The sequence below is a fragment of the Triturus cristatus genome, chromosome 11 (assembly GCF_964204655.1).
Source record: "Triturus cristatus chromosome 11, aTriCri1.1, whole genome shotgun sequence".
NCBI classification, from domain to species: domain Eukaryota; kingdom Metazoa; phylum Chordata; class Amphibia; order Caudata; family Salamandridae; genus Triturus; species Triturus cristatus.
The window spans coordinates 499,132,230-499,157,161 of record NC_140594.1 but is presented as its reverse complement, the minus strand read 5'-3'; the positions used below and the strand labels follow the sequence as shown (position 1 = coordinate 499,157,161).

The window sequence follows — 24,932 nt, the reverse complement described above, 5'->3', positions numbered from 1 at the left end:
AGCCAGTCCTGGTTGCTTGTGTTCCAGGTCAGGGATGAACTGGCTTGGCAGTTCGGGCTGGACTGTTCCCTTTGGAGCAGGGTCAAGACTGATTTGCGTGTGGATGGGTCGAGGCTCGGGTGGTATGGTGTGCAAGGTGGCAATGGGCTGGGATGCAGCCCGGGTGGTTGCCAGTGGCTGAGATAGGTTGGAGCAGTCCATCTATCACTTTTTGTATCCTATCGAAAATATTGAAGCAGCGGCCAGACCGTATATTCTTTTATTTCTGCATTTTACAAACTCACTGTGCTGTATCTGAAACATGTGCAAATTCTATGCAGCACTCCATTTTCCAGGCATGTTGGGATTATGCCAAATAATGTAAATGGGACCTTAAAAGACTATTGTTAATTTTAACCACAAGTTCCAGCAGTAACTGGCTGTCTGTGGAAATAATTCAACATTGTTATAAGAGAACACTAATTGCAGAATTAATAAACTATACCTAAATTGTTTGTACTTTGTATATTGAGCGCATTAAAAATTGCTTCTTAATGATAAAAACACCTCTGGAGTGCATAGAGTACCCTCGCCACGTGAATGAATGAAAAATCTAGACTGGCATTGTTGAAACATCTCCCAAAACTCAATTTACCTCGAAGTTCACACACTCTCTTTACCGTTTTACACTGCAAATAATAAAAGAACGAATTGTTTCTGAATGCGGAGAGGGTTTCTACACTCTGAATTCCCGTTCTTGCTCATGAGATGGAATTTCCCACAGTTCTGTTTCTTAGTTCAGATGGGGGGATATACTGTACCAGTTCCAGGAAACCGTTCGTTTTCCCTGCTCTTTCGTGCTTTCGGTTTCATATTGATGATAATAGCTCAGACTAGCCTGCTAGGTGGAAGAGGCGAAATGCTGGGGGTTGGTGGCGAGGGGGTAGTGCAGATAAATATTCGAAAGGAAAGGAGGCAGGTCCTGAGTGAGTACGGGCTTCAGGGAAAGAATAAAACGTGCGAGACGAAATCGGGACAAGGAGAGAGATTGCAGACGGACATCAGGCGCATCAGCCCGAGTGCGAGAAGACTGAGAAAGAGGGAGGAGGCAGAAAAGAATTCACTACCAGAAGCAGCAACGAGGGACGGGGAAGGGGAAGGGCACCAGCCCAAAAAGAAAGCGAGAGATCGGAGAGTAAACAGACAGACAGAAAACGGGTAAAGGCTACAAACGCCAGAAAGAGGGTGTGGAAAGAAAAACAGACGCGCGAGAGAGTGAGAATGGAGTAATGTTAGAGTGAGGGAGGGGAGACACCCGCAGAAAGAGGGTGAGGAAGGATGTTCAGGAAACTTCAGAGAGAACGGAGAAAAAAACATAGCAGGTGATGCGTTACTGCAAAGAGGGTGATATGGAAGCAGGTTATTTTATAGCACGGCGAATCGTTAATATGAGGGTCACATTCTATTTTGGTGCCCTCTTTAGCGAGTCAGATAGCTGAAAGTGGCCCTCCTTTGCAAAATGGGCCAGTATTGAATTTATAAAGATTCACTCCATAGGTGTTTTGCAGGGTACAGGAGGCAGCCATCATTCGTGCTTGCTTCAGGCTAAGTTTGTGGAAATATCAGGGAAATCATCAACCCCAGACCATAAAAGCGGCCCAGACACTGACCTTTCAGTCCAGCCCTCGGGCACTGCTTCGTTGCCCGCAGGCCCAGTCGACCCTAACACCTGCCTCGTTTAGTTACTGTGAGTCACCAGGTCTGGGGAAGAGCAATGGATGAAGAACAGGCACGGAAGGGCAGGGGTCCTGGTAAACAAGGGCCGAGAGCAAGAGTCGAACCAGGACGAAGAGCACCAAGTCCCTCTGAGTGAAATGTACTTATGGATTTATTTTTGTTACTTACAGAGAGGACACTGCAGGCTTCAAAGTCTCAAGGCGCACACGTTTGCTTTTAAAAGGAGGTATGTTTTTCATTATTATTATGAAATGTAGGAATGGATTATCACTTCTTGCTTTTTTTGTATTTTATTGTTTAGAATCTCTGATAGTCTGCAACTGTTATGGGTCCCTGATGTGCCCAATCGTAGTGACATCGTTTTGAGTAAAATGCATACAGTATTTGGTCAGTAGATAACAGGTTCCAGTGCCACCTACCTTGCCCACGCACAGCAGGGCACTTAGGGGCATATCAGCAACAACCGGCGATAATTATCGCTCAGCGCACTTAGCGCTAGGATAATTATCGCCGGCTAACGTGGATTTTTATCGCTGAGATAGCGTGCTATTAGGAACGCTTATCTCAAAAGCGATAAAAATCCTAGCGCTAACTGCCAAACGTGAGATTATCGCTGGAAACCCAGCGATAATCTCCCGAAGTTAGTTTAATGATAGGGCAAGGCAAACTTAGCCATGATATCCACCTTCCATAGGATATCATGGCTAAGTCAGTCCTGAAGCAGGCGTAAGGAAAGTAGCGATAACAGGAGTTATCGCTACTTTTCTTGCCGCTATGCTTCATAGCGTGGGGCTTGATGATTAGCAACATTTCTCCAGTCAGGTCAGGAACGCCCACTTTGCATCTCATTAGAGATGCAAAGTTGGGCGTTAAGAATCCGGGAGCTAATGCAAGGTTTCACGAGATAGCGCGACCTTGCTGATTAGGCGATAAAATTATCGCCGCTTTTCGCCCGAAAACGGACGCAAAAGCGGCGATAATTTTATATCACCTCGTTGCTAATATGCCCCTTGGTGTGAACTATCAGGAGAGGCCTAGAGTTAAAAGGCTAGAGCCTAATGCCTGGCTCTGGCTCGCCGGAGGTACTCTTAGAACCTCAATCTCAAAACGAGCCGAGCCTTCTCATGATTTATGCTTTCCTGCCCGCCCTCTTACCTCGTTCAAGCCTACCCTCACCGAAGGGAAAATGCATTAAGCAGAACGCTTTCTCAGTGCAGGCACTGTCATGTAAGTCATAACGGCTGAATTGTGCAGTGTTAATTCAGGAAACCTGTGATGAATCTCAGCTACCTCACCTTAGTTGAACAAACTGTGTGATGCTAGGTAATTATTTTATTTTACTGTGGCAGATTTTCTTTCATCAGCACATTTGACAGCACATTGAGCTACATCAGTTCAGGATATGCACTGTATAAAATCCTTGCTTGCACGTGAATTGCCACTTGGTTCTATACTGACATCATCGTTAGGGCAAGGCGGGTGGTGGCATGAATGTTTCTAAGCTCATCTTAAGCAATTATTACTTCTAGCAAATGACTATTAGTTCATCTGTATAAATAAACTAATGAACCAGATTGAAACACTCCCACCTCACAAAAAAAACTTTTTGGAAATGTGAAACTTTTTTTCTGTGCTTCCAAGATGATTGTTGCACGATTTACTTAACACATGTTTTGCTGGCTTTGCTTGTGCTTGGTCTCTTTGAGCCCAGACTGACCCCTGGGTCGACTCTAGGTTGGCTCTTCCTGTTAATTTGTTGGCTCACCCATCTCTATTAAAAATAGGTAACCTAATGAAAACACAAAAAACAGTAGACATGTATTTGTAAAATGCCCCAAAGGCCTCACCAAAACCCACCTCAAATTTCGACCACCCCAGGACTCCACCACTTTGGAGTGTCCGGTTTCGATCTTGCAGTTCAGTAAACTAGGATGGATTCAGGGGATTTCCCATATTTCCGGTGTGCCAGAGGTTTCCAAATATGTTGTGTAACTGCAAGTCAACCAAGGTTCTGTCGTTCTGGAGGATAAAAGTCATATGTCTGTAGAAAGGAGGGACCCCAAAGCAGGAAGATGGCAGCTGGTGTCCCGCTTGCCACTCTTCTGGAGTTCCTGGTACCTATGTGCCTTCTGCTGGTATTCACTGTTGATGTAGACGCCGTGGAGTTGTTCAGTCCAATTCTGCTCAACGTATCAAATGAGTCAGATACAAGGTTTACCTCATGAGCAGGAGGTCTGAACTGGCCTTTTATTCCATCGGACACCTCCTTTTTTGGTTCCCCAATCAGTGGTGCGTCCAGTATCGCTTGGAATTTCCTGCCGAAAGCGATGTTCCAAAGTATTCATTTTTAGGTCATGTCTACATACACAGCCAGTGCTTAATTTGTAAAATATTAAGTGCCAGGGCTCTGACCAGGAGGCCACTGCAGCTTGCACCACCCATCGCCCCTGTCACTAAAACAACTTCTAACCATCTCTTGCCCATGTAAATGCGACAGTTCAGATTATTCCAGGTCCCCAAAGCTAATGAAATGGCTGGGGAGGCAGGTATTAGTAATTTTTTTTATGTACATTGTTTTCCTAAACAACTGTTATACTGCTCATCTCCAAATTACATGAGCAGCGCCACCTTGTGGCAGACTGCCCTAAGTGTGGTGTTGACAATTAGGTGCCGGTGCTGAGCACTGTAAACCAATTAAGTGCTGGTGCTCAGCACCGGAAAGCTCTGGCTCAAATTAAGCACTGTACACAGCACATGTGCGTGCTTCAAGACATATTGTTTACAATTCAGTGGAATTACAATCCTCCCACAGCATACCATTTGTTTTCGTTGTCTCTCTCATTTGCAAATTTTGATTGCTTAGCTCCTTTACGCTTCTCTTCCTTCCTTGCGTTAGCTCCTCCCTCAAGCATGAACCAAGTACATGTGTTCTTTCTTGTCTTTGTTCTTCCGTGTCTTTTTGCATCACACACTTTTTTAAATAAAAATGTTTCCATGTTATTCATGGGTGATGGATGTGCTTTCTTACCTTTTGCACAGGCATACGACTTCTTATTTCTGTTGCTTTCACCCTATCTGCCACCTGTAACGACACTTTAGTTACTTATACTCACAACTGTACTGCTTTAAGCCAATGTACTCTACGCTACTCCACTCTATGCAACTCCACTCTACAACACTCCACTCTACTCTATGCCACTCCAGTCAGTACCACTCCACTCTGTGCCACTCCACTCTACTCTGTGCCACTCTACTCATTGTCATTCTACTCTACACGCTCTCTTTTGCGTCACTCCACTCTATGCCACTACACTCTATGCCACTCTGCTCCTCACTACTCTAGCCTATGCCACTGTACTCTATGGTACTCCATTATGTGCACTCTTTTCTACGCCACTCCACTCAATGCCACTCTACTCTGTGCCACTCTAAGCCACTCCACATCACTCTATACTAATCTACTCTACTCCTCTGTACCACTCTACTGTATGCCAGTGCACTTCATGCTACGCCACTCCTGAACATCACTCCACTCCATGCAATGCCACTCTATGGTACTCTACTCCATTATTTGCCACTCTATGCCACACTACTCTAGCACTCTACACCAATGTACACCACTCCCCTCTACTCCATGCCACTCCACCCAACTCTTTGCCACTCCATGACACTCTGCTTTGCACCACTGCACACTACACTACTCCACTCTACTCTTCACCACTTTATACCACTACACTCTCAGCCACTACACTCTATGGCACTCTACTCTGCTCCTGTCCACTCTATGTCATTTCACTCTACTCTATGCCACTCTACTTTGGGCCATTCCACACTACTCTACTCCAGTCTTTACATTACGCCACTCCACTCTACTTTATGGCACTCTACTATGCTTTACTCCTCTCCATTGTATGCCACTTGACTCAGTGGCTCTCCACTCTCCTCTTTGTCTTTCTACGCAGCTCTACGCGACTCCACTCTACTCCATGCTACTCTACTCCATGCAGGGTCATTACACCTCACTCTATGCGACTCTAAAGTATGCCACTTCACTCTATGCCACTCTACTCTACGCCACTCCAAGCCACTCCAGTCTATGCCATTCCGTTCTGTGACACTCTACTCCACACAATGCCACTGTACACCTCTCCACTCTACACAAATCCTCTCCATGCTGCACCACTACACTCTATGCCACTCCACACCACTTCAGGCTGTGCCATTCTACTTTACGCTATTCGACACCACTGTACTCTATGCCACTCTACTTTATGCTACTCCATTCTACGCTACACTACGCCACTCCACGCCATTCTATGCCACTCTACTCCACTCTCCTCTAGGCCACCTCACTAACTTTCAGCCATGATGAACAGAAGCCACGCTGCTGTATAACATGTTCAAAGACATTGGTAAACCCAATAGCTCTGATAGGTGAGGACAAATATCTTTGCCAGTTATTGTTCTAGTTTATTGACAGACATGCGTATTCAGTAAATTACACCAGCTTCAAGGACATTAATTAATCATAAATACCAATTAAACAAAACATATTAATTCATTAATTATAATTAAATTACTTCCCACCCTATTCCCGTATAAACCCACAACCCGCTCTGATACTAAAACGCTAAATTTACTTTAAAATAATGATTAATCTCTAAACATTTATTTTTAAATGTATTAAAATACATTACAATAATCTTTAACATACAAATAAAATACATATAAATATCGATATTATTGACATCGATATTTTTGCTTACGATATTACTTACATCGATATCAAGTACTTCGATATTATGTACATCGATATTACTTACCCTGGGGTCGATATTCTGGCCATCAATATTCTTGACTTCGATATTCTGTCCCTACGATATTAAAAACTCGATATTATTGTAGGTCGATATTAAAAACTCGATATTTTGACTGACCACCGTGTTCATGCATTACCATAAAGCAGCAGAGACAGGCTACATGTCCTAAAGAGAGAAGTGCCAACAAGAGGGAGAGAATGAATTAGGTAACAGGAAGTATGAACAGTAGCTTTGGGATAAATGGAGATGAGAGACCAAGAGAAAGAACAAGATAGAAACGTATATTATGTGACAGGGGAGTACCAAATTATACAGAAGAGTTTACTAAATTATGCAGCAAGACAAGTCAATCAATCAATCAATATTTCTTTATTCGGCTTTTCAGAAAAAAGGCCATAAAAGATACAATTGGAACAAATACATTATAAAATTCCTCATTAAAAAAACCTGTAAATTTAAAATACATCACAGACATGAATGATAACAGTACTTTCCATCTGATTGATTACGGTGACAGTGCAAGAAAATATCAAGTTTAAAAAGGGTATATTATAATCAGTTTGACAATGATAAAATATATTAAATTACCCTAGATTCAGTCTATGTCGCATAATATACTGTAAGAGGTTAGAAACAATGTAAACCATCTCCTCCCCTTCAAGTGACTGTAGAAAAAGTAAAGCTGGGCGACAGGTACGGAAGCCCCGACACTTTATTAGGGGGATTAATAGATTCCTCCGTTGATCCATGTAATATTTACAAAAAAGAATAGTATGGGCTGTAGACTGAGATGATCTCCCATCACAAGGGCAGAGTGGCAATGTCTTAGCCCAGTTATTCTTCAACGGGAAAGTCACCAAACGATGAAAGAGGTTCAGTCTAAACCTGACTAAAAGAAACAGCTCGTATGAAGTTATATTATAGGTCAGGTAAGGCTGAATCCCGAATACCGTCTGGACTGTTAGACTGTGTCTGGTTGTTTGTTTCATAACCTCTAAGTTAAGTCTAAGGTCTTCAAGATGGTTAAAACAAAGTTTGTGGAAAACCTTTCTTGTTAACTCTTGAATCTGGGTAGGATCATTATAATATTTTTCCAACCCAAGATCAGTTAGAACATTTTTGACATAGACTAACCACCTAGATCTGTGTGCGTTGTCTAGGCCCTTACAGTCTTGGATAATTTGTTGAGTAAGGACTGTTTGTTCTGACATCCAAATCCGGTGCCATAGTAGCAAAGGCTGGATTCTCACCTGGTCTATCGCATACGGAAGACCCAGTTCCCTATGGCAGGGATAATTGGCAGCTCTAGTAGGTAGTGCAAGAAGATATTTCAAAAAGCCATTCTCTACTAATTGGATAGGACCCACGGCTGCGTGTCCCCATACACCTGCTCCATATAGAGCTACTGAAAGGCATTTGGCTTTATAGATTTTAACCATCTCTAAGTGCGGAGGTGGTTCTTGCAAATTGCAATTTTCTTGCTTCGACTGCCGGTTTCCAGCTAAGTTTGTCATCGATCATGACACCGAGATAAGGATACTTGTCAGTGGTTAATAGTCTTTCATTATTCAAATAGATGGGCCTAGTTTTACTTTTCCTACCAACGCCCGCCTTCATAACAAAAGTTTTCCCAACATTAACTTTAAGGTCTAGGGTGGTCATAAATGATACATAGCTATTTAGGGCCCTCTGGAGTTCGTTGGGTGTGCGAGCCAGTATCACCGCATCGTCGGCGTACAGAAGGGCTGGTACGCAGCGGTTTACTACCATAGGAAGGTCCTGAGCTCCTTTCAACATCTCCCTCTCCAGGCCATTAGTATAGAGGGTGAATAGAAATGGAGCCAGGACACAACCTTGTCTCACGCCCTTTTCCACTCCAAACGACACTGTGAGTTCTCCACTGGTACCATACCTTACTCTGGCTGATGCGTCAGCATATAGTTCCCTTATATAGGTTACTACGATCTGTTCCACCCCTAGATCTAATAGGATGGGCCAGAGTTTGGAATGACCGACACAATCAAATGCAGCTGATAGATCTACATAGACCATATATAAGGCTCCAGCTTTGATGTTAACGTATTTATCAATTAATAATGATAAGTTTAGGGCTTGGTCTATGGTCCCCAAACCTTCGCGGAACCCATATTGTAAGTCCGATAGGATGTTATTTTCCGTTACCCACTCCTGTAAACAATTGAGTAATATCCGGCCCATCATTTTTCCCGTGGAATCCAATAGAGAGATGGGACGGTAGCAGGAGGGTAGGTTCTTATCCCCTTTCTTGAAGATAGGGACTAATATGGATTGCTTCCAGGATTCAGGGATGCCGATGGAAGACAGCGCATTAAAAACCCTGGTCAAAAAAGGAATCCAGAGCTCGGGATGCGTTTTAAAGAAATCTATGGGGACGCCATCAGGGCCCGGGGCCTTCCCTTTCTTACTTGCATTTAGAGCCCTTTCAACTTGGTCGCATGTAATAGGCATGTCAATAGGAAAAGTCGGAGGCTGGTGATAAGGGGAATCGTTATCTCTAGGGGCATTTAGTTTAAAAATTTGTGAAAAATGCTCTACCCATTCCCTTTCATCTATTGCGACCTCTATACTTGGAAGACTACCCTTATCATTTAAGAAAGGTCTTTTTACTACCTTCCAAAAAACAACATTATTGTTGCTGAGACAGCTCTCGTGTAATTAGTCCCAGAGTTGTCTTTTTAATTCCAGTTTCCGTTCCTTAATAGCGATATTGTATGCCCTCCTTAGCTTTGATATTTCTTTGATCCCTAGCCGACTTGTGTAAAGCGAGTTTTAATTTAGTATGGGCTACAGTGCACGTGTGATTAAACCAGCCCTGTCTGTTCTTCTTGGCGCTATTCTTTTTTACCATTAGCGCTTTTTTTATGGTTTGTATCACTGTGCCAAAATTAGTAATGACATCATCGTCTGAAGTAGTCTGATCCAGGCATTTCATTACAGGTAAGTATGCTTCGGTGACCACTGTGTTAACAATTTCTATTGGGTCAACTGAAGCCCACTTAAGAGAATAGCCATTAATTCTAGCTAATTCTAAATTATTTTGATCGAGTACGCTAGGGGTTTTAGGAGCAGGCGTAGTGGAGAGAAAAAAGGTTATACTAATAGGGTAGTGGTCGCTCAAAACTATCTGATGGATGTTAAAGGTAGTTTCCTTCATGATTGAGCCATTTGAAAGCAAGATGAAATCAATAGTAGAATTGCATCCCCTGCCATGGAAGGTGGGTGCCAGCATCATGTTTCCATTAGCTGGTTTATTTGCGATTCTCAGATCTAAATTAAAAATTATTTCATTTAGTGAGCTTCCTAAAGTTGAGTGGGAAAAATGTGGGATGGGGTTATCGTCCTCATCATTTAGGCCACATAAAAAAGCGTTAGGAGCACCACAAAGAGTCTGATTGAAATCACCACCCCATATGATGGTCACTTCTCTGGATGATTTCTTAATAATAGATAATATTAAGGAAAAAATAGAATACATTTTTTCCATTGCGTCCAATTCAGATAGATTGTTGTAGTAATTGACCAAAAGGAAAAGGTCCCTAGGGTTTGGTGTCAGGCTAAGGAGCTGAAAGTTAGGGTCAAGCTTTATGACCTTTATCTTTTCTAACTTAATCAGATTTGATATGTAAATAGTTAATCCTCCTTTAGCCCGGCCAAAGTTAGAGTGTTGGGCGGGTGAAAAATATGTTCTATAACCATCCAGATGGATCGCTGTTGTCAGCCAAGTCTCCTGTAAGCAGAGGATGTTAAAATTTGAAATAAAATTAGTCCAAACGTCATTCTCTAGTATGGAGCGTAGACCAGCCACGTTCCAAAAAGCGACCGCAATTTTTAGTTTGTTGGGCTCTGTGTCAGGAGTAATTTTAAAGTTTGGAGCGAGTGTCGGCGATTCCAATATTTCATCCCTTAACTGCAAATCGGTATTTTGTACTAAAGAAAATGGTTGCTTAATAGCTAGAGCAGTACAGGGTAAGGGGAAGTGAGGGGGATCACCATGTGCTCGTCCGCTCCTTAGACCGTGAAAGGTGCCCTGGTTGAAATCTTTTAGAGAAAGTCAATCAACGTCATCTAACCCTCTAAGAGAAGAAAAACGGTTGGATGTTAAAATGCTAAAATTGGAGGACCTTACTTGGGCCCGTGGAAAAATGTTGGGCTGTGTTAGGTTTCTAGCTAGTGACTGTGGGTAGAAATAGGTCAGGTCAAGAGTTCTAATGGAACTTTGGTCTTGGCATTGGAACCAGTTAGTTATATACCTGGTTGCTCTGTGATCTCTAAAGTTAACAATGATCACATCACCTTTAATTTCTTTCGGCCGTGGGCCGACCCAACCTAGTCTGCGGACGTTCAGGATTTCCCCATTAATATTTGGAGGTAGAGGCCTGTTCTGTCTCAGCCAGTACATCGTCTTATATTTCAAGTCATAGTAGCCCTCCTTTTTTTCTGTATCTAGGGCCGGGACTCCTGTTAAAACTACGACGTAAGGGACCGCTTCTGGGGGTAAATCTATATGATTGCAATTGAAACCCTCATTTGGTCTCGTGGCGATACCAGCAGATACATTACATGATTTGTGTACTGAATCACTGATTTTTGGGTTGTCGGTAATCTGACCTTGTGCTGTTTCTCTGTTCCTTTTTATGATTGGCGACAGATGTTTGTGGCTTACCAAAGTTGGTAATTTTTTATTTGCCTCTACGTTTATTTGTCTATCTTTTGTTATTAAAGATGAGTTAAGATTGGTAGGGCTTTTTAAAGGTACCATTGTATTAAGCATTAGGTCTTTCAGTTGGTCTGTGTTTTTTTGCGTCAACTTCTCTATTGATTCTAATTGTTTTGACAGGCCCTTTATTCTTTCCAGTACAGGAAGGACAAGTGATTTGACTAGTGATTCTAATCGATCCATAAATTCGTTCTTCATTAGGTCATGATTACAAAGGCCTACCTGAATATCAGAACCATTTGTCTGTTTAGCGGGGGAAGGACAGTCTGTAGCTTTATATCCCGTTTGGTTAGACTTATTATTAGCGGGTATACTGTTCTTGTTACTGTTCTTCGCTCCTCTCTTTCTTTTTTTCAGGGGGGGAGGAGCAATAGTGGTAGTTCTTGTACCCTTCTTCTTTTGGGGATTTGTGTCGGTGGGACTAAAGGGCGATGAAACTAATGATATACAATCAGAAGTGGGGTTAGAGTAGGATTTAGAGAATTTAGAAGTAGGCGATAATGGGTGAATACAGGATTGTGTCAAGGGTATGGAGTCAGATGCAGGTGAAAGGATCCCAGATTCGCTTGGAGGATCATGTATTAAACAGGGGACAGATAATGTAGGATTCGGGGCAACAGCAAGTTGGATCAGTCCAAGAGAAGAGCTTTGTTTTGAACATGTTCAGCCGATAGGCGTCTCTCTACCATGGCAATCTCTTGTTCAAGAACTGAAGCTGCCCTAGTAATAAAATTGTCCAAAGTGCCGCGCACAGAACCACCCAGTGAAGCTCTACTCTTCAATTCGTGTTGGCATTTTAGATGTTTTGATTAATCAGCTCGAGATGGTAATGATACGCGAGACAAATAATGTCGCACGATAAGTAGTCACACACGAAGCAATAGAAGTAAAGTAGGCACAATATATAACTGGATGTAATGTACCTTTTGTAACGTTAGGCACTTCTCAGAGAATAGGCCCGGCCCAGCCTCTTCCTGCCCCTGACGGCCACAAACGGCCCGCCGTTTGCCCGGGCTTAGCCCGGCGCTGCCCGCGCTCGGTCCCGCGACGCGGGGGTCACGGTGGTCTTTTGTGCGCCTCCTGGCGCGAAAACGGCGTGGGCGGCTCCCCTGCCGCTAAGGGTTGTGGGGAATGTAGTCTCGTCCCCGCTCCGCGGCCGCAGATGGTAGTAGCGGCGGCGGGGGACGGAAATGCAGCAACGAGAAGGTGTCAGGTGTCAGCGGCGGAGAACGGGGAAATCCCAGGCAAGTCCACAGGAGAAAACAGTCAAATTATGCATCAGAATGCAGCATATTTTGTGAGATTTCCTCATTATTTTGTCAATTTTAGGTCTCGGCTCTAAGACGGCATGCATGCACTGTCTCAAAATGGGACCTAGTTTATCTGCATCATGGGCTTCTGCCTACCCATAATCTTGCCATTGCGCAATAATTACACTCCATGCTGCTACTAGAAGCGTAAAAGGCCATTTTATTAATATAAGGTTTTTAACACAATACATTAACCAAAACATCAATTAACTATAACAAATCCCTACATCAAAACCTTTTATTTGTTCCATCCATCTTCCCCTCACACCTGTTGCTCACATCCTGTTTCACTCTGGGACCTCCTCCATCTCTCCATTCTCGTCTTCACTTATCTTTCAACATCCTCTGTTGGACCTCCTGCCGTTGCACTCTTGCATCTCGCATCCCCATCATTCACCTGTTCCCACCCCCCCTAAGGGCTGGATGAACCCGTCAGTGACTCCCCACCCCTCCAAAGTACTGCCAACCAGGGAACCTCCGTAGGGCGGTTACCTGCCCCCCCTCCACAGTACACCTTTCGCCTCACTCCTTACCTTGTCTGCGGCTCCAAATGGTTTGTTCCACAACCTGCTTATCACGTCACGCATCTCCATCCTTTAATAAGCATTCCCAAGTTGCAAGAGGTGCACTCCATCATCCCTAAACAGCAAAGGCTCCTCCAGTTTAAGCCCAACATGAGCAATATCTTTAATGTCTCTTAAATCGGAAAAAACTCTCATTGCCCTGTTTAACTTCCTGCGGGCTTCCTCCACAGCAGCATGTTTCACTGCTCCTTTCCACACTTTATGTGGCACGAATTTCGTCCAAACTAGGCACGTTCCCACCAGATTACATTTCATGACTTCCAGATCTCTCTGCATATGCTGTAGAATTGCCAAGCCTGACGACCGTATCCAGTCACATTCGCCCAGATGTATGACCAACATATTCGGACAGCCTCTTTGCGATACCATCTTTGTCAGCCAGGGCATTAATGCCTCCCCTCGCATCCCTCCTTTACCCCACCAATGCACCTCATGATGGCTGCTCTTCAGACTCAGGTTACGATCGTAGACCTGCCGATCTGTATATCTGGCTGCCCAATATACAAATGAATGTCCGACGATCCAGGTAACCGTCTTGGTTCCTGGGCCGCCCCCACAACCTATGACAAAAGTGAATATGTTAGTGCACAAAATTAATCCTTCCTATATTTCTTCAGTCCTCCCCCATAGACCCCCTTTTCCTACTTGTGCACATATCTCTTGCAGTACCTAGACCTCCTCCACCTCCCAATTTGACGTATCCTGTCCTAGGACAAACCTAGGTGTGCCTCCTCTGTCGCTGCACCAATGCAAAAGGAATGAGTGCCGTATCTAGCAGGGTCCCTTTCTAAATGACTTAAGGACATGTGCAACACCGCCAGTAACTGAAAATCCACCAGCCTATCCCCTGATGCATGACAAAAAATTTCAACCATTGGCCTTCTTGCCATTCTCAAGAAATCCTGCAATTCTAGCACCGGACACACTCCTCCGTATCCACTCTCATTCAACCAAACCCATCTACCTGTTCTAGCCTGATCCGTTTTTGAACATCCCAGACAAATCTCCAGTCGACCTCCATCCAATCTCACTTCCTCATGTGCTCTTCCCACCTGCCGCCTGGTGCCCAACAACTCTGAGACCCGGAATGCTCCAAAAAACATCCACACCATGCATAAACGAAATACTGAAACCTCGTACCCATTATAACAACAATTGGGTGAAACCCCCAGCAAACTCTGCAACAATTCAAACGTAATAGCCTCCTTTGAAGCCCCCCCGTCCCCTCCCTCCGTTCGCATCCCCAGCCTTTCAGCATCTTACTCAGTATTAGGGGTGGGCGGAATTTGCGTAGTCGTGCTACGCAAAGCTCCGCGAAACGGTAAAAAATCTCCGCAAGCATGCAGAGTTCCGTGAACACATGGAATTGCTTGTTCCGCCCATTCGCGATGCTTTTTTCCTGTTCGCAAATGCGGTTAGCGTGCTCGGGGAGAAATATCTTATGAACACACATTTTTGAAAGCACGGACAAGCAAAAAATTCTGCGAAGCCGTGGATCGCAGAATTTTTGGCAATTCCGCGTTCGTCGCGGAACGTGAAATTTCCCAAATTCCGCGAGCGGAACGGAATTTACCACCCAGGCCTACTCAGTATCTCATCCTTCGCAGGGTCAAAACCTAGATACAATGTACTGTAAAATGAGAACCCTGCCAATTTCCCCACTATTGTTGTCTGTGACAAGCTCTTATCAATGCAACTTAAAACAAAACAGATAACTCAGTGTTCAGGGTCCTGTTGTGACATGATCCATGCCTCTACGGTCCATCCCATAAAAGATCCAAATTCAGCCCAAGCCAGTCTGTAGCTGCGCTTCGTAGATTCCGCTAACAACTTTTCGACCAGGCCTATCACTCTCACTCCTCCCAGGCCCAGATGCCGTCCGGCAGCTCTGTCTTGCATGCATCCGCTCCAGGTGCCAGTCGTCGAAATCGCCACCACTGCGAATGAGACAAAGTATCAGCAATGTCATTAGTTGCCCCTGGAATGTGCTTTGCCTGAAATACTACATTCAATTGCAAGCATTCTACATGAAACTCCGCAGCAGTCACAGATCCTTCAGATCCTTCGCTTTCTGTTTATTCACTAGCTCCATCACCCACCGTCATGTTGTCTACATGGAACAGAACTGACCTTTTCCGAAATTCTGGGCCCCACACCGCCAATGCAACCTGCAATGGGAAAAATTCAAGGAATGCTACGGTCCTCCTTTGTTTTAACCAGTGGACCCGCCATTGCTCGGCGCACCATCGCCCATCCCAGAAAACACCAAAACCAGAGGCCCCTGCTGTGTCAGAACATTTTTTAACCTGCCAGATCATCCTGTCTTCCACAAAGTCCAAGGCCACTCCATTAAAATCTGTCAAAAACCTCTACCAGACCCTCAAATCCGCACTGACTCCCATTGAAATCCTGACTCTGTGGTGTGGTAGCACCGCCCCAGACATGGCCATGCCTAGGCGTCGGCAAAATGTTCTCCCAGCTCTCACCACATGGCAAGCAAATTTCAAGAAACCCATCAGTTGTTGAACCGTTCTCAAGTCAATGTTCTTCTCCCTAATCACCCATAACAAGAAAGCCTGTATATCTGTCACTTTCCCAGTGGGCAACCTGGCCACCCACAGTATAGAGTCCGATTCTATGCCCAAGAAGCTCAGTTTACAGTTGGGCCCAGCAGTTTTTTCCGGCGCTAGGGGTTCCCCAAAGCACTGCGCCAAAGCCTGAAACTATTATAGCGCTCTCCCACAATCCCCTGAGTTTCCTTTTCCTATGAATAAAAAGTCATCCAGGTAATGTGACACTTCCCGGTTACCACTACTCTTCATGAAAACCCACTGTAGGAAGGTGCTGAACATCTCAAACAGTGCACAAGAAATCGTGCAGCCCATTGGTAAGACCTTGTCCATGAAGATGGCTCTCTCATACAGCATCCCCAGCAACGAAAAATCCGCGGGAAGTATAGGCAGTAAGCGAAAGGCTGTCTTCACGTCACATTTAGCCATTTCCGCTCCCTGCCCACACAACCTCACCAGGCGGATCGCATCGTCCACTGACGCATACAGCACCCTCGAGACCTCCTCTGTAGTGAAGTCGTTAACTGACCTCCCTTCAGGCCAGGATAATTGATGGATCATCCTGTACTCCCCTAGTTCTTTCTTGGGAAGCACCCCTAGTGGTGATATAATCAGGTCATCTACCGGACAACTTTCAAATGGGCCCGCTATCCTTCCCTCCTCGACTTCTTTCTTCAACTTTGCTGCTACTATTTCCAGCAACTTTCTGACTGACTTCAAATTCTCTGCCCACCTCCTTTCTCTGGGACCTTGGTATCCCACCCAAAAACCTTCAGTAAATCCCCATTGAATCTTCAACGCGGCCTCTCTGTCAGGATACATCGAGAGCCATGGGCCCATGGCCTCAATGCTAACTAGGGTAGGAACCCTTTAGCCCAGACTATCTCCGTCCTTTTGTGACCCTCTATTGCTCGGCCGGCATGGCCAGTGTAAAGCACTGTGTGAGCGGGTGTCACCCCCGCACTTGGAGCTCTCATGTTTAAATTTACAGGGGTGTCTTGAACAGAAACCCTTGTTGAAATTCCAACAGGCTCCTGTGGTGTTGCCCCCCTGCTTTGGTGGTGGACCTGCACTTCCTCAGCGAACGTGAGCCCCTCCCGCCCCGGTCTGGGCGAGATGCGCTGGAAAGGACCGGTACCTCACTGGCAGGCCGCTAGCCGTATGTGTAGATGCTGAAGACTGGGTGGATGACATCTATTGCATCCACAATTATTGGCCCACCTTGCTCCATGGCTTATCAGGATTAATGCTAATTCTTGCCTGAAACTCCTCATCATAGCTCAACCAAGCAAACCCTCCATCGCCAAACCCATGTAGGGGAGTTTTTTGTGGTGTTCGTCTTCCCTCTTTTCTTCCTTCCCTTCACTCCCTTCCACTTTGTCCTTTTGGACACTTGCGCCAACCAATTTTTTTGCCCCATTTACCTTAACGCCCCCGCTGGAGCCGCTATTGCGCCTGCTGGAACCTTTGTGTCCCTTATAGACCCATTCCCCACACCCACCGACCGGCTGGCTTTTTTCCGTCCCATTTCGGCCCAACGTCCACCAGTCACCCTTACCTGATAGGTTTGCTTGGGCCTCTTTGTCCTTGCCGCAGGTCTTCTTATGACCAACTGCCCTCGTCTTGCCTTTGGCGGCACTTGCCTCCTGCAAAACACCAAACTTTCCTGTTGCCTTTCTAGGAGCCCCCATAGCCCCAAACACCAACTCATCATCATCTCGCACTTCGCCTTCTTTTAGCTCACCACTCTTGTCACCATAGTCTACCTCTGCAGGCACTCACATCACTTCATGCACAGCTCTCTACTGCCCTTTCCCCTTCTCTACAGACACACCACTGCAATCTACAGGAACCGTCACCAGTGCCCAATCCCTCGCTGGAGAATAGGCCACCACAGACCCCTGCGCTTCTTGCCAGCGTATTGGGCCCGTTTTGTGCCCCACCGGTGCCCCCCCGCTTCTACAAGTCTCCACCTCCGGTTTGTGCCCCCCCCCAGGCTGCTCCAACCTGAGGAGGCCCCGGCACCATCGGGTCTCTCAGCCGTTCCGGCTGTCCCTAGCCCTTTCCCTGTGGGCTTGCCTCCTATACCCAGACCCACTTGCCTTTGGCTCCCCTTACCCTGTCTTCCTGCTCTGCCCTCGTTTCCTCTTCCCAAGTGGGAGTAGGTGGCCCCTCGTCCCAGGCTTCCACACCTCTGCCCTCCCTGGCTGCACACATGGCCTCCCACCTCTGCTCTGAATCCTGAATGATCTGGCGTTGGTCACGGATCTTTGTTTCCAGGTCCAGCCTTGCCCATCTGGGGCATATGGGCGGGAGGCTTTGACCCCCGTTGTCCCCTTCCCTCCCCCCTGCTTGTGATGAGGTATTGCCACTAGGCCCAGTCCCCCCCCCTTTCTCGCCTTCTTTCTTATAGGCTGGGAGACCCCACTTCCCCCTGACTGCTGTGAGTCCTGCACTGTTGGCCTCCATCTGTTGTCCATGGAATCTCATCCCATTGCCAGGCCTCCTTCTCGGGCCCCATGCGTGCTCCCGCGTACTGCTGGGCTGGCCCGGCTCCCACACCCCACTCCCCCCGTGGCATAAACTCTACTGGCCGCTCACTGTCTCCATCGTACTGCTGTGCAGGTTCTACAGTGCCCCACCCCCTCCCCTGGCACAATAGAAGGCCCCTTGTCCCTCCAGCAGCAGCGCGTTGCTGCGCCGGAAGGCTCCCATGCAGCCCCTCCTCCTGCCTCACTGTACTGCTTGTGGCCGCGTCAGTCGACAAACGCGTGGGCAGGCTCTGACGCTGGCCTCTGCGCTTCAACGCTTCTTTCTTTGGCTGGCCCCACCCTCTGCCGCACGTACCTTTCTTACCCGGTGGTGGCTCCTCGAGACATGCTACCACTGCAGCCGCAACTCCAGCAGACACGCCGTCTGCGGGATTCGGACCATTCCGACTCACGCCTGGTCAAGCACGCCAGGCTACAGGAGGTCGTCACGGCCCACCTGGCCCAGCACCCGGAGCGCAGCTCCAAAGGCCTCCGCCTTAGCCTCTGCCATCTCTGCAGCTCGGACCCGGTAAGGGAAACCTCACTATCTCCCCTCGTGTACCTAGTATACTTATTCCCCCCACCAATTGCCAGATTGGCACAACAACAACTACTCGGCCTTCACACCAAATTAACTCTCTTCTCTAAATTTGACAACCCTCCCCGATGGTGCCAGGTGCAGGAAGAGGAAGAGCCCTCCTCCTCTGCACCTTTATAACCCCACCCTAATCCCTCCCATTGACCAACCTCTTTGACCCCCCTACAGCTTTTCCTTCCGCCTCTTGCGTGAACAACTCGTGGGAAGACTGGTCTGTGACCCTACTTCCCCCGGGGGCCGGCATTGGCTGCAATCATCGTCGCTCCATTTTGCGGCCTCTCCATTTACCAGGGCATGCCTAGGTCATGCCTTTTCCGGTTATTAGCCCTGCCTGAGCGACCGCCCCAAATACTGTTAAACATATGGAGTAGTCATTGGGGGGCATTGTTTCGGGACTACTTTTCTAATCCCATTAGACAGGCGAACCAAAGACGCTGCCTCTGTGATATTGCAGGTCAATAAACGCCCCTCGCTTGTCTAGAGGACAAAAATGCATATTTTTTTTTAAGTTTTCAACAAGTCTTTATTAATACAAAGAAGCAATACAGGTACAGTCGCCCTCCGGGCATATCACAACACAGGGGGGGAACCCCTCGTGCAGGCAGTTGGAATCACTCTTACTCAGCCATTTAGCCGACATCCCGGAGGACCGGCGGCGTTGCCACCTTCAATACGTTAGTAGCACCCAAGCAGTGCCCCAACCGCAGACAGGACCACGGTGGACCTCCCGCCCTAGGATAGTGTGGCAGTAGATCTTGTGGCCACACACGCACCCACTAGGGCACGGACCGCCGGCCTAGCCCCTGCAAGCTCCAACCGTACCCCTAACCCACCCCACCCAGCACACACACACCGCCTTACCCCCATGTCTCTGTGATGTTACCCGCATCTGCCATCCCGCTATCCTAGCAAACCCAGGCAAAGTGCCCTCCCGCAGTCAGTCTACATTTCCTCTGGCAGCACACTCACCCCTAATGTGGTACCAACGGGAGCCCGACCCTAGTCAAATCATGAGTTCGTCCGTCCACACTCTCCGCATGCAGCGCTCTCCACCATTCTGTGCTACTGAGTGCCTCCTGGGCGCTCCTCCCCGGCTTCCCGGCCATGCTCGGCATCCCCGGCCGCCGTCACATCTCCACTGGGCTCCACATTCAGTGTCCCCCCCTGACTATCCACTGCAGGGTCTCCGGTCTTCAACGACGCTCTATACAGCCCCCAAAAATTCTTGGGGCGGCTTTTAGGTGGTAGTAGTTCACTATATATCTCCGCCTGCGTACTACAATACAACAGGTCTCTGGCTCATCGGTTCACAGTAGGCAGAGGTCCTCTCATCCAGCAAAGCGCCACCACTCTCCTGGCGATCAACAGAGCAATGTCCGCCAGGCGACGCAACGCCGGTCGGAGGGGTCGAGAGTACCCCAGCAACGCCAAAGCGGGGCTAGGAGGAAGCTCAACCTCCAGTATCTTACTGAGCTCCCTGAACACCCCCGCCCAGAACCTGGCGACCCCCGGGCAGCTCCAAGCCATATGCATGAAATCCGCCTCCGGATGGTGGCAGCGCTCACACTCCGCAGTTGGGCGCAGCCCATACCTATGTAACCGCTGCGGGGTATAATATACACGCTGCAAGAATTTAAAATGTACCAATCTGTGCCGGCCGTTCAAGGACACCGTCTTAGTGCTGGCGCAGCAGTACTTCCACATATCGTCCGTGATCTCCATGTCCAGTTCCGTCTGCCATGCAGTTCTCACCGCTTCGCACCGGTGTGGCATACACTGGTCCCCCAGCTTTTTGAGCGTCGTGACCAGCTTGGCAGATGCCGCGGTCTTTATTACATAAGTGAGTTCCAAAACCTCCGGGGGTTCCACCATTCCCGGCCCCAACATGGTAGAGAGCGCAGTCCGCACTCTGTGGAACTGAAAACGCTGCAGTGGCGTGGGAGCCGGCGGTGCCGATCCGAGCTGGTCCCACGCCCTGGCCACCCCATTAACGAATAGGTCCTCCATCCTTGAAATGCCCAGAGCGTTCAGCGCCCGTAACACACCCCTTTCTCTCAGCGGGGGGAGCCACACCGCCCACTCCACTGGCAGCAACGGGGAGTACAAAATCGCGCAGCCCTGGGCCTTCGCCAACTCCCACCAGGCGTGCGTCGTGGCCTTAAGGGAGTCAAGACTGCCCACCCTGCGATCTACCTGCTGAAAGGCAATAGCCGGTAAGGGGAGCGGGTCTGCGAACAGTTTCTCCAGGATCACATGGGGGACCCCTGGATCAGCATGAATCCATGTATGCAGATGCGCCGCCTGCGCTGTTCTGTAGTACCTTTCCAGGTCCGGAGCCCCCAGTCCCCCTTGTTCGTACGGCAGCGTCAGCACCTCCCATCAGACTCTGGGCTGCTTACCAGGCCAGGGCAGTAAGCGTTTGGTTGAGCTGCTTGAAAAAGGCCTTAGATAACACAACCGGGATATTATTAAACAGGAACAGGAACCGCGGCAAGACCACCATTTTCATGATGGCTATTCTGCCCAGCAACGTCAGGGGCAGCCTATTCCACGCCTCCACGTCCTCAACTAACTTGGTGTATGCCACTCCGTAATTTTCCCGAAGGAGCACCTCCGGGTCCCTGTGCAGCTGAATCCCCAGGTACCTTATCGAGTCAGTGGTCCACTGCAGGGGGTACTCCATGGGGAACGGCTGTGTCACCGGTGACAAAGGGAACGCCAACGACTTACTCCAGTTAACCCGAAGGCCCGACAGCGCCCCGAACCAGATCACCTCCCTGAGGATGGAAGGGAGATTCACCTCTGGGTCCCTGACATACAGCAGCGTGTCGTCAGCATAGGTTGAGATGCCGATCTTATAAGTGGGAAAGCTGATGCCCTCGTGTCTATGGTATTCCCTGATAGCGCAAGCCAAAGGCTCCGCCACCAGGGCGTATAGGAGCGGAGAGAGGGGGCAGCCCTGCCTAGTTCCCCTGCCGATGTCGAATGCGTCCGTGACACGATCCCCAATCCGCAGCCTAGCAGTGGGGCGATAGTACAAAGCCCCCAACATCTGCAGGAAGGGCTCACCCAGCCCCAACTTACGGAGTACACGCACCATGAACGGCCATTCTACGGAGTCAAATGCTTTTTCCATGTCCAGGAAAAGCGCCAGAGCCTTGCAATCCGGACGTACATGTTGCATGGCCCCCAGTACCGTACGGATGTTGTATGTGAGGTTCCTCGATGGGATGAAGCCCGCCTGCTCCGGGGCAACCAGCTCCGGCACCAAGAGTGCCAGGCGCGTGGCCAAGACCTTAGCATACAGCTTAGCGTCTACGTTAAGCAGAGAAAGGGGCCGGTATGACCCACATACATTAGGAGGTCTCCCGGGCTTCAGGACAGCAACCAGAAGTGCCTCTCTCATGGTATCAGGCATACACCCCTCCTGGCATATCTCATCGAAGAGCGCGATCAGGTGGGGCAGGAGCACCTCCTGGAATGCTTTGTAGAAGGCCACCGTCAACCCGTCCGCACCCGGTGCACTACTCGTCCGCATGCCCCCCAGTGCCTCCCGTATCTCGTCGGGTTGTATAGGCAGCATCAAAAACTCCCTCTGCGAGTTCGACAAGAAGGGCATTTTGATGTAGCTGAGATAATCATCTATTTCCTCCTCCATCCGTGACGACTTAGAGGAGTAGAGGTCTGCATAAAACGCTCTGAATTCAGCCACAATCTCCTCTTGGTCCGTGAGCACTGCGCCTGCAGGGGAGACCAGCTCCTCAACTACCAGGGGCCGTCTGCGATTACGTAGTAACTGTGCCAGCAAGGAGCCCGGGCGCTCACCCTCCCCATATGTACGGGCAGTTGCGTACTTGCCCATGTGTTGCACCTCTCTGTCTGCCTCGCTATTGTATTCTGAGACCAACTCGCAAATTCTTTCTTCGACCCCGGTTGCTGGGGATCGCAGTAGCTGCCCTTCAAGCTGTGTCAACTGCGTTTCAATGGTCCGCATGCGCTGTCGGATACACTTAAGGACACTAGAGTGCTTGGACATAGCTATGCCGCGTATGTACGCTTTGAAGGAATCCCAAAGTGTGTGGAAACTCTGTACCGAGCCCAGGTTCTGATCAAAGAAGGATGCGATGTCTTCCGCCAGCTCCCCCCTGAAGACCTCGTCCAGCAACGAATAAGGCGGCAGGCGGCAGGCGCCAAGTGAACGGCGGAATCCGCCTAATCGGAGAGGCCAAGGTTAGGAGGAGGGGGGAGTGATCCGAAAGCGTACGGGGGAGCACTATGCACCCCTTAGATGCCGCCAGTAGTGAACGCGACACCAACCAGTAATCGATTCGGGTGTGCACGTCGTGGTGTGCGGAGTAGTGCGTGAAGCCTCCCTTCCCCGAGTGACCGTGTCTCCAGGCATCAACCAGGTCAAGCCTAGTCATCTCCGCCTGCATGCGCACGGCCGCAGCCGCCGGGCGCCTCACCGACCCCGATGATCGGTCCAGCGACGGGTTGAATATAAAATTGAAGTCGCCCCCCCACACCATTCTTGCATGCTCGTACTGCCTACAAAGTGCGGCCAGCGTACCGTAGAACTCTGGGTCGTCAAAATTTGGTCCGTACACGTTAACCACCACTAGGTCGTGACCCTGCCCTGTACACCTAGCGAGTAAGTAACGCCCGTGTGGATCAGCCTCAAGCACCGTGAGCTTCAATTTGGAGGTCGGGTTCACCCACGTGACCACCCTTCGGGAGTGTGTTGTAAAGCCAGACGCCACGCTGTTGCCCGCCAAGCCGCGTGCCGAAAGCATTTTACTCCCTGTGGGAAGGTGTGTCTCCTGTATTAAGGCTAGGTCAATGTGGTGTCTGCGGAAATAGTTCAGCACTTTCCGGAGCTTACGGAAGTCATTCAGTCCTCGTACATTCCACGTCAGTGCTCTTAAAGTGCCAGGATTACCGTCACCAGTCACCACTTCAGGGGCTGCCATCGCAACATCCACTCAACAGTCGTGCCAACAGAAGGAGTTTCACACATGAGAGCACCGACTGGGCCGCTCTCATACCTCCACTGCCAGTATGCCAGAAACCAACCAATACATAGGTCTCGCAACGCGTAGTGTGCCCAACCTCCCCACTTTTCAAAACCCCCTCCCCCAACTGCTTACCCTCCCTCCCACAGCCGACCTCCCCCCAACCTGGCCAGACAGGACCCCAATCCCACCCCCCACCTCTCAAAACCACAAACATCACTCAAGAACATTTCCCAAAGTAGCCCCAACTGGGGTCACCGATAGCCGTAGTGTGGGGGCAGAGAGAGGTAGGCGCCAGGTACTCCCAATTAGATAGCGCCACTGGGCAGTCGCGTACTCTCCCCACCTAGCCCTCGTACACCACCCAACGTGTGCTGCCCCACCCGCACTACCCCCGGGGGACCGGGGAAGGACTCAGGGCCCCCCCAGAGGAACCAGGCCAGATGCTACGCCACACAAGTCCGCCGGGGCCCACCCGCCTGCCAGCCCCCCACCCGGGGAAACTCACGTCAGGGTCAGGGGAGCAAATAACATACCTCATCCCGGGAGGGGGGGGGGGGAAGGGCTCCCAAGGTCCCCAGGAGTCGGATCACTCATACCAGTCTCTGAGCGGGTTCAACGTATTGCCGCACCTTATAAGCACGCCACAGGGCCGCCAGACACCCACCCACCCAATACGTCAGAAAGGTCTCACCAGGAGGCTGCAGCAGTGTCTCCATGTATGTCCACGCCAAACTCAGCTAGGCGGGTAACTCCAAAGTCCCTTCCGCCGCCAGGCCATCAATCACCCCCCCGCCCGCGGAGCAAAAGCAATCTGCCCCGTCGTACCCAAAGTCCGGCAGTTCATCTCGGGTTAGTCCTGCTCCTCCAGGCGGGAGGACTCCTCCGGGGTGTCATTTTGTCGCCGCTGACCACCCCGCTGCTCCTTCGACCAGTCCTTCAAGGACCGATGCAGCTCCTTGGGGTCAGTAAAAAAGTGGGAACGGCCCTGTCTGTTGATCCGCAGTCGCGCAGGGTAGAGCATCGCGTAGTCCA

The 24,932-nt window shown here is 48.9% G+C and overlaps 1 protein-coding gene across 2 annotated transcripts in view; it reads left to right on the top strand.

The window, feature by feature from the left end:
* Positions 1 to 920: 920 nt before the first annotated feature.
* Positions 921 to 24,932, top strand: part of LOC146784479 (guanylate-binding protein 1-like) — a 140,351-nt gene continuing 116,339 nt past the window's right edge. The window contains exons 1-2 of one of the 2 annotated variants that reach the window (XM_085633279.1): positions 921 to 1,197; positions 1,887 to 1,942. The gene's annotated coding sequence lies outside the window, so the exon portion shown is untranslated. The remainder of the gene's footprint in view (positions 1,198 to 1,886; positions 1,943 to 24,932) is intronic. The other variant, XM_085633280.1, reaches the window with a different exon arrangement.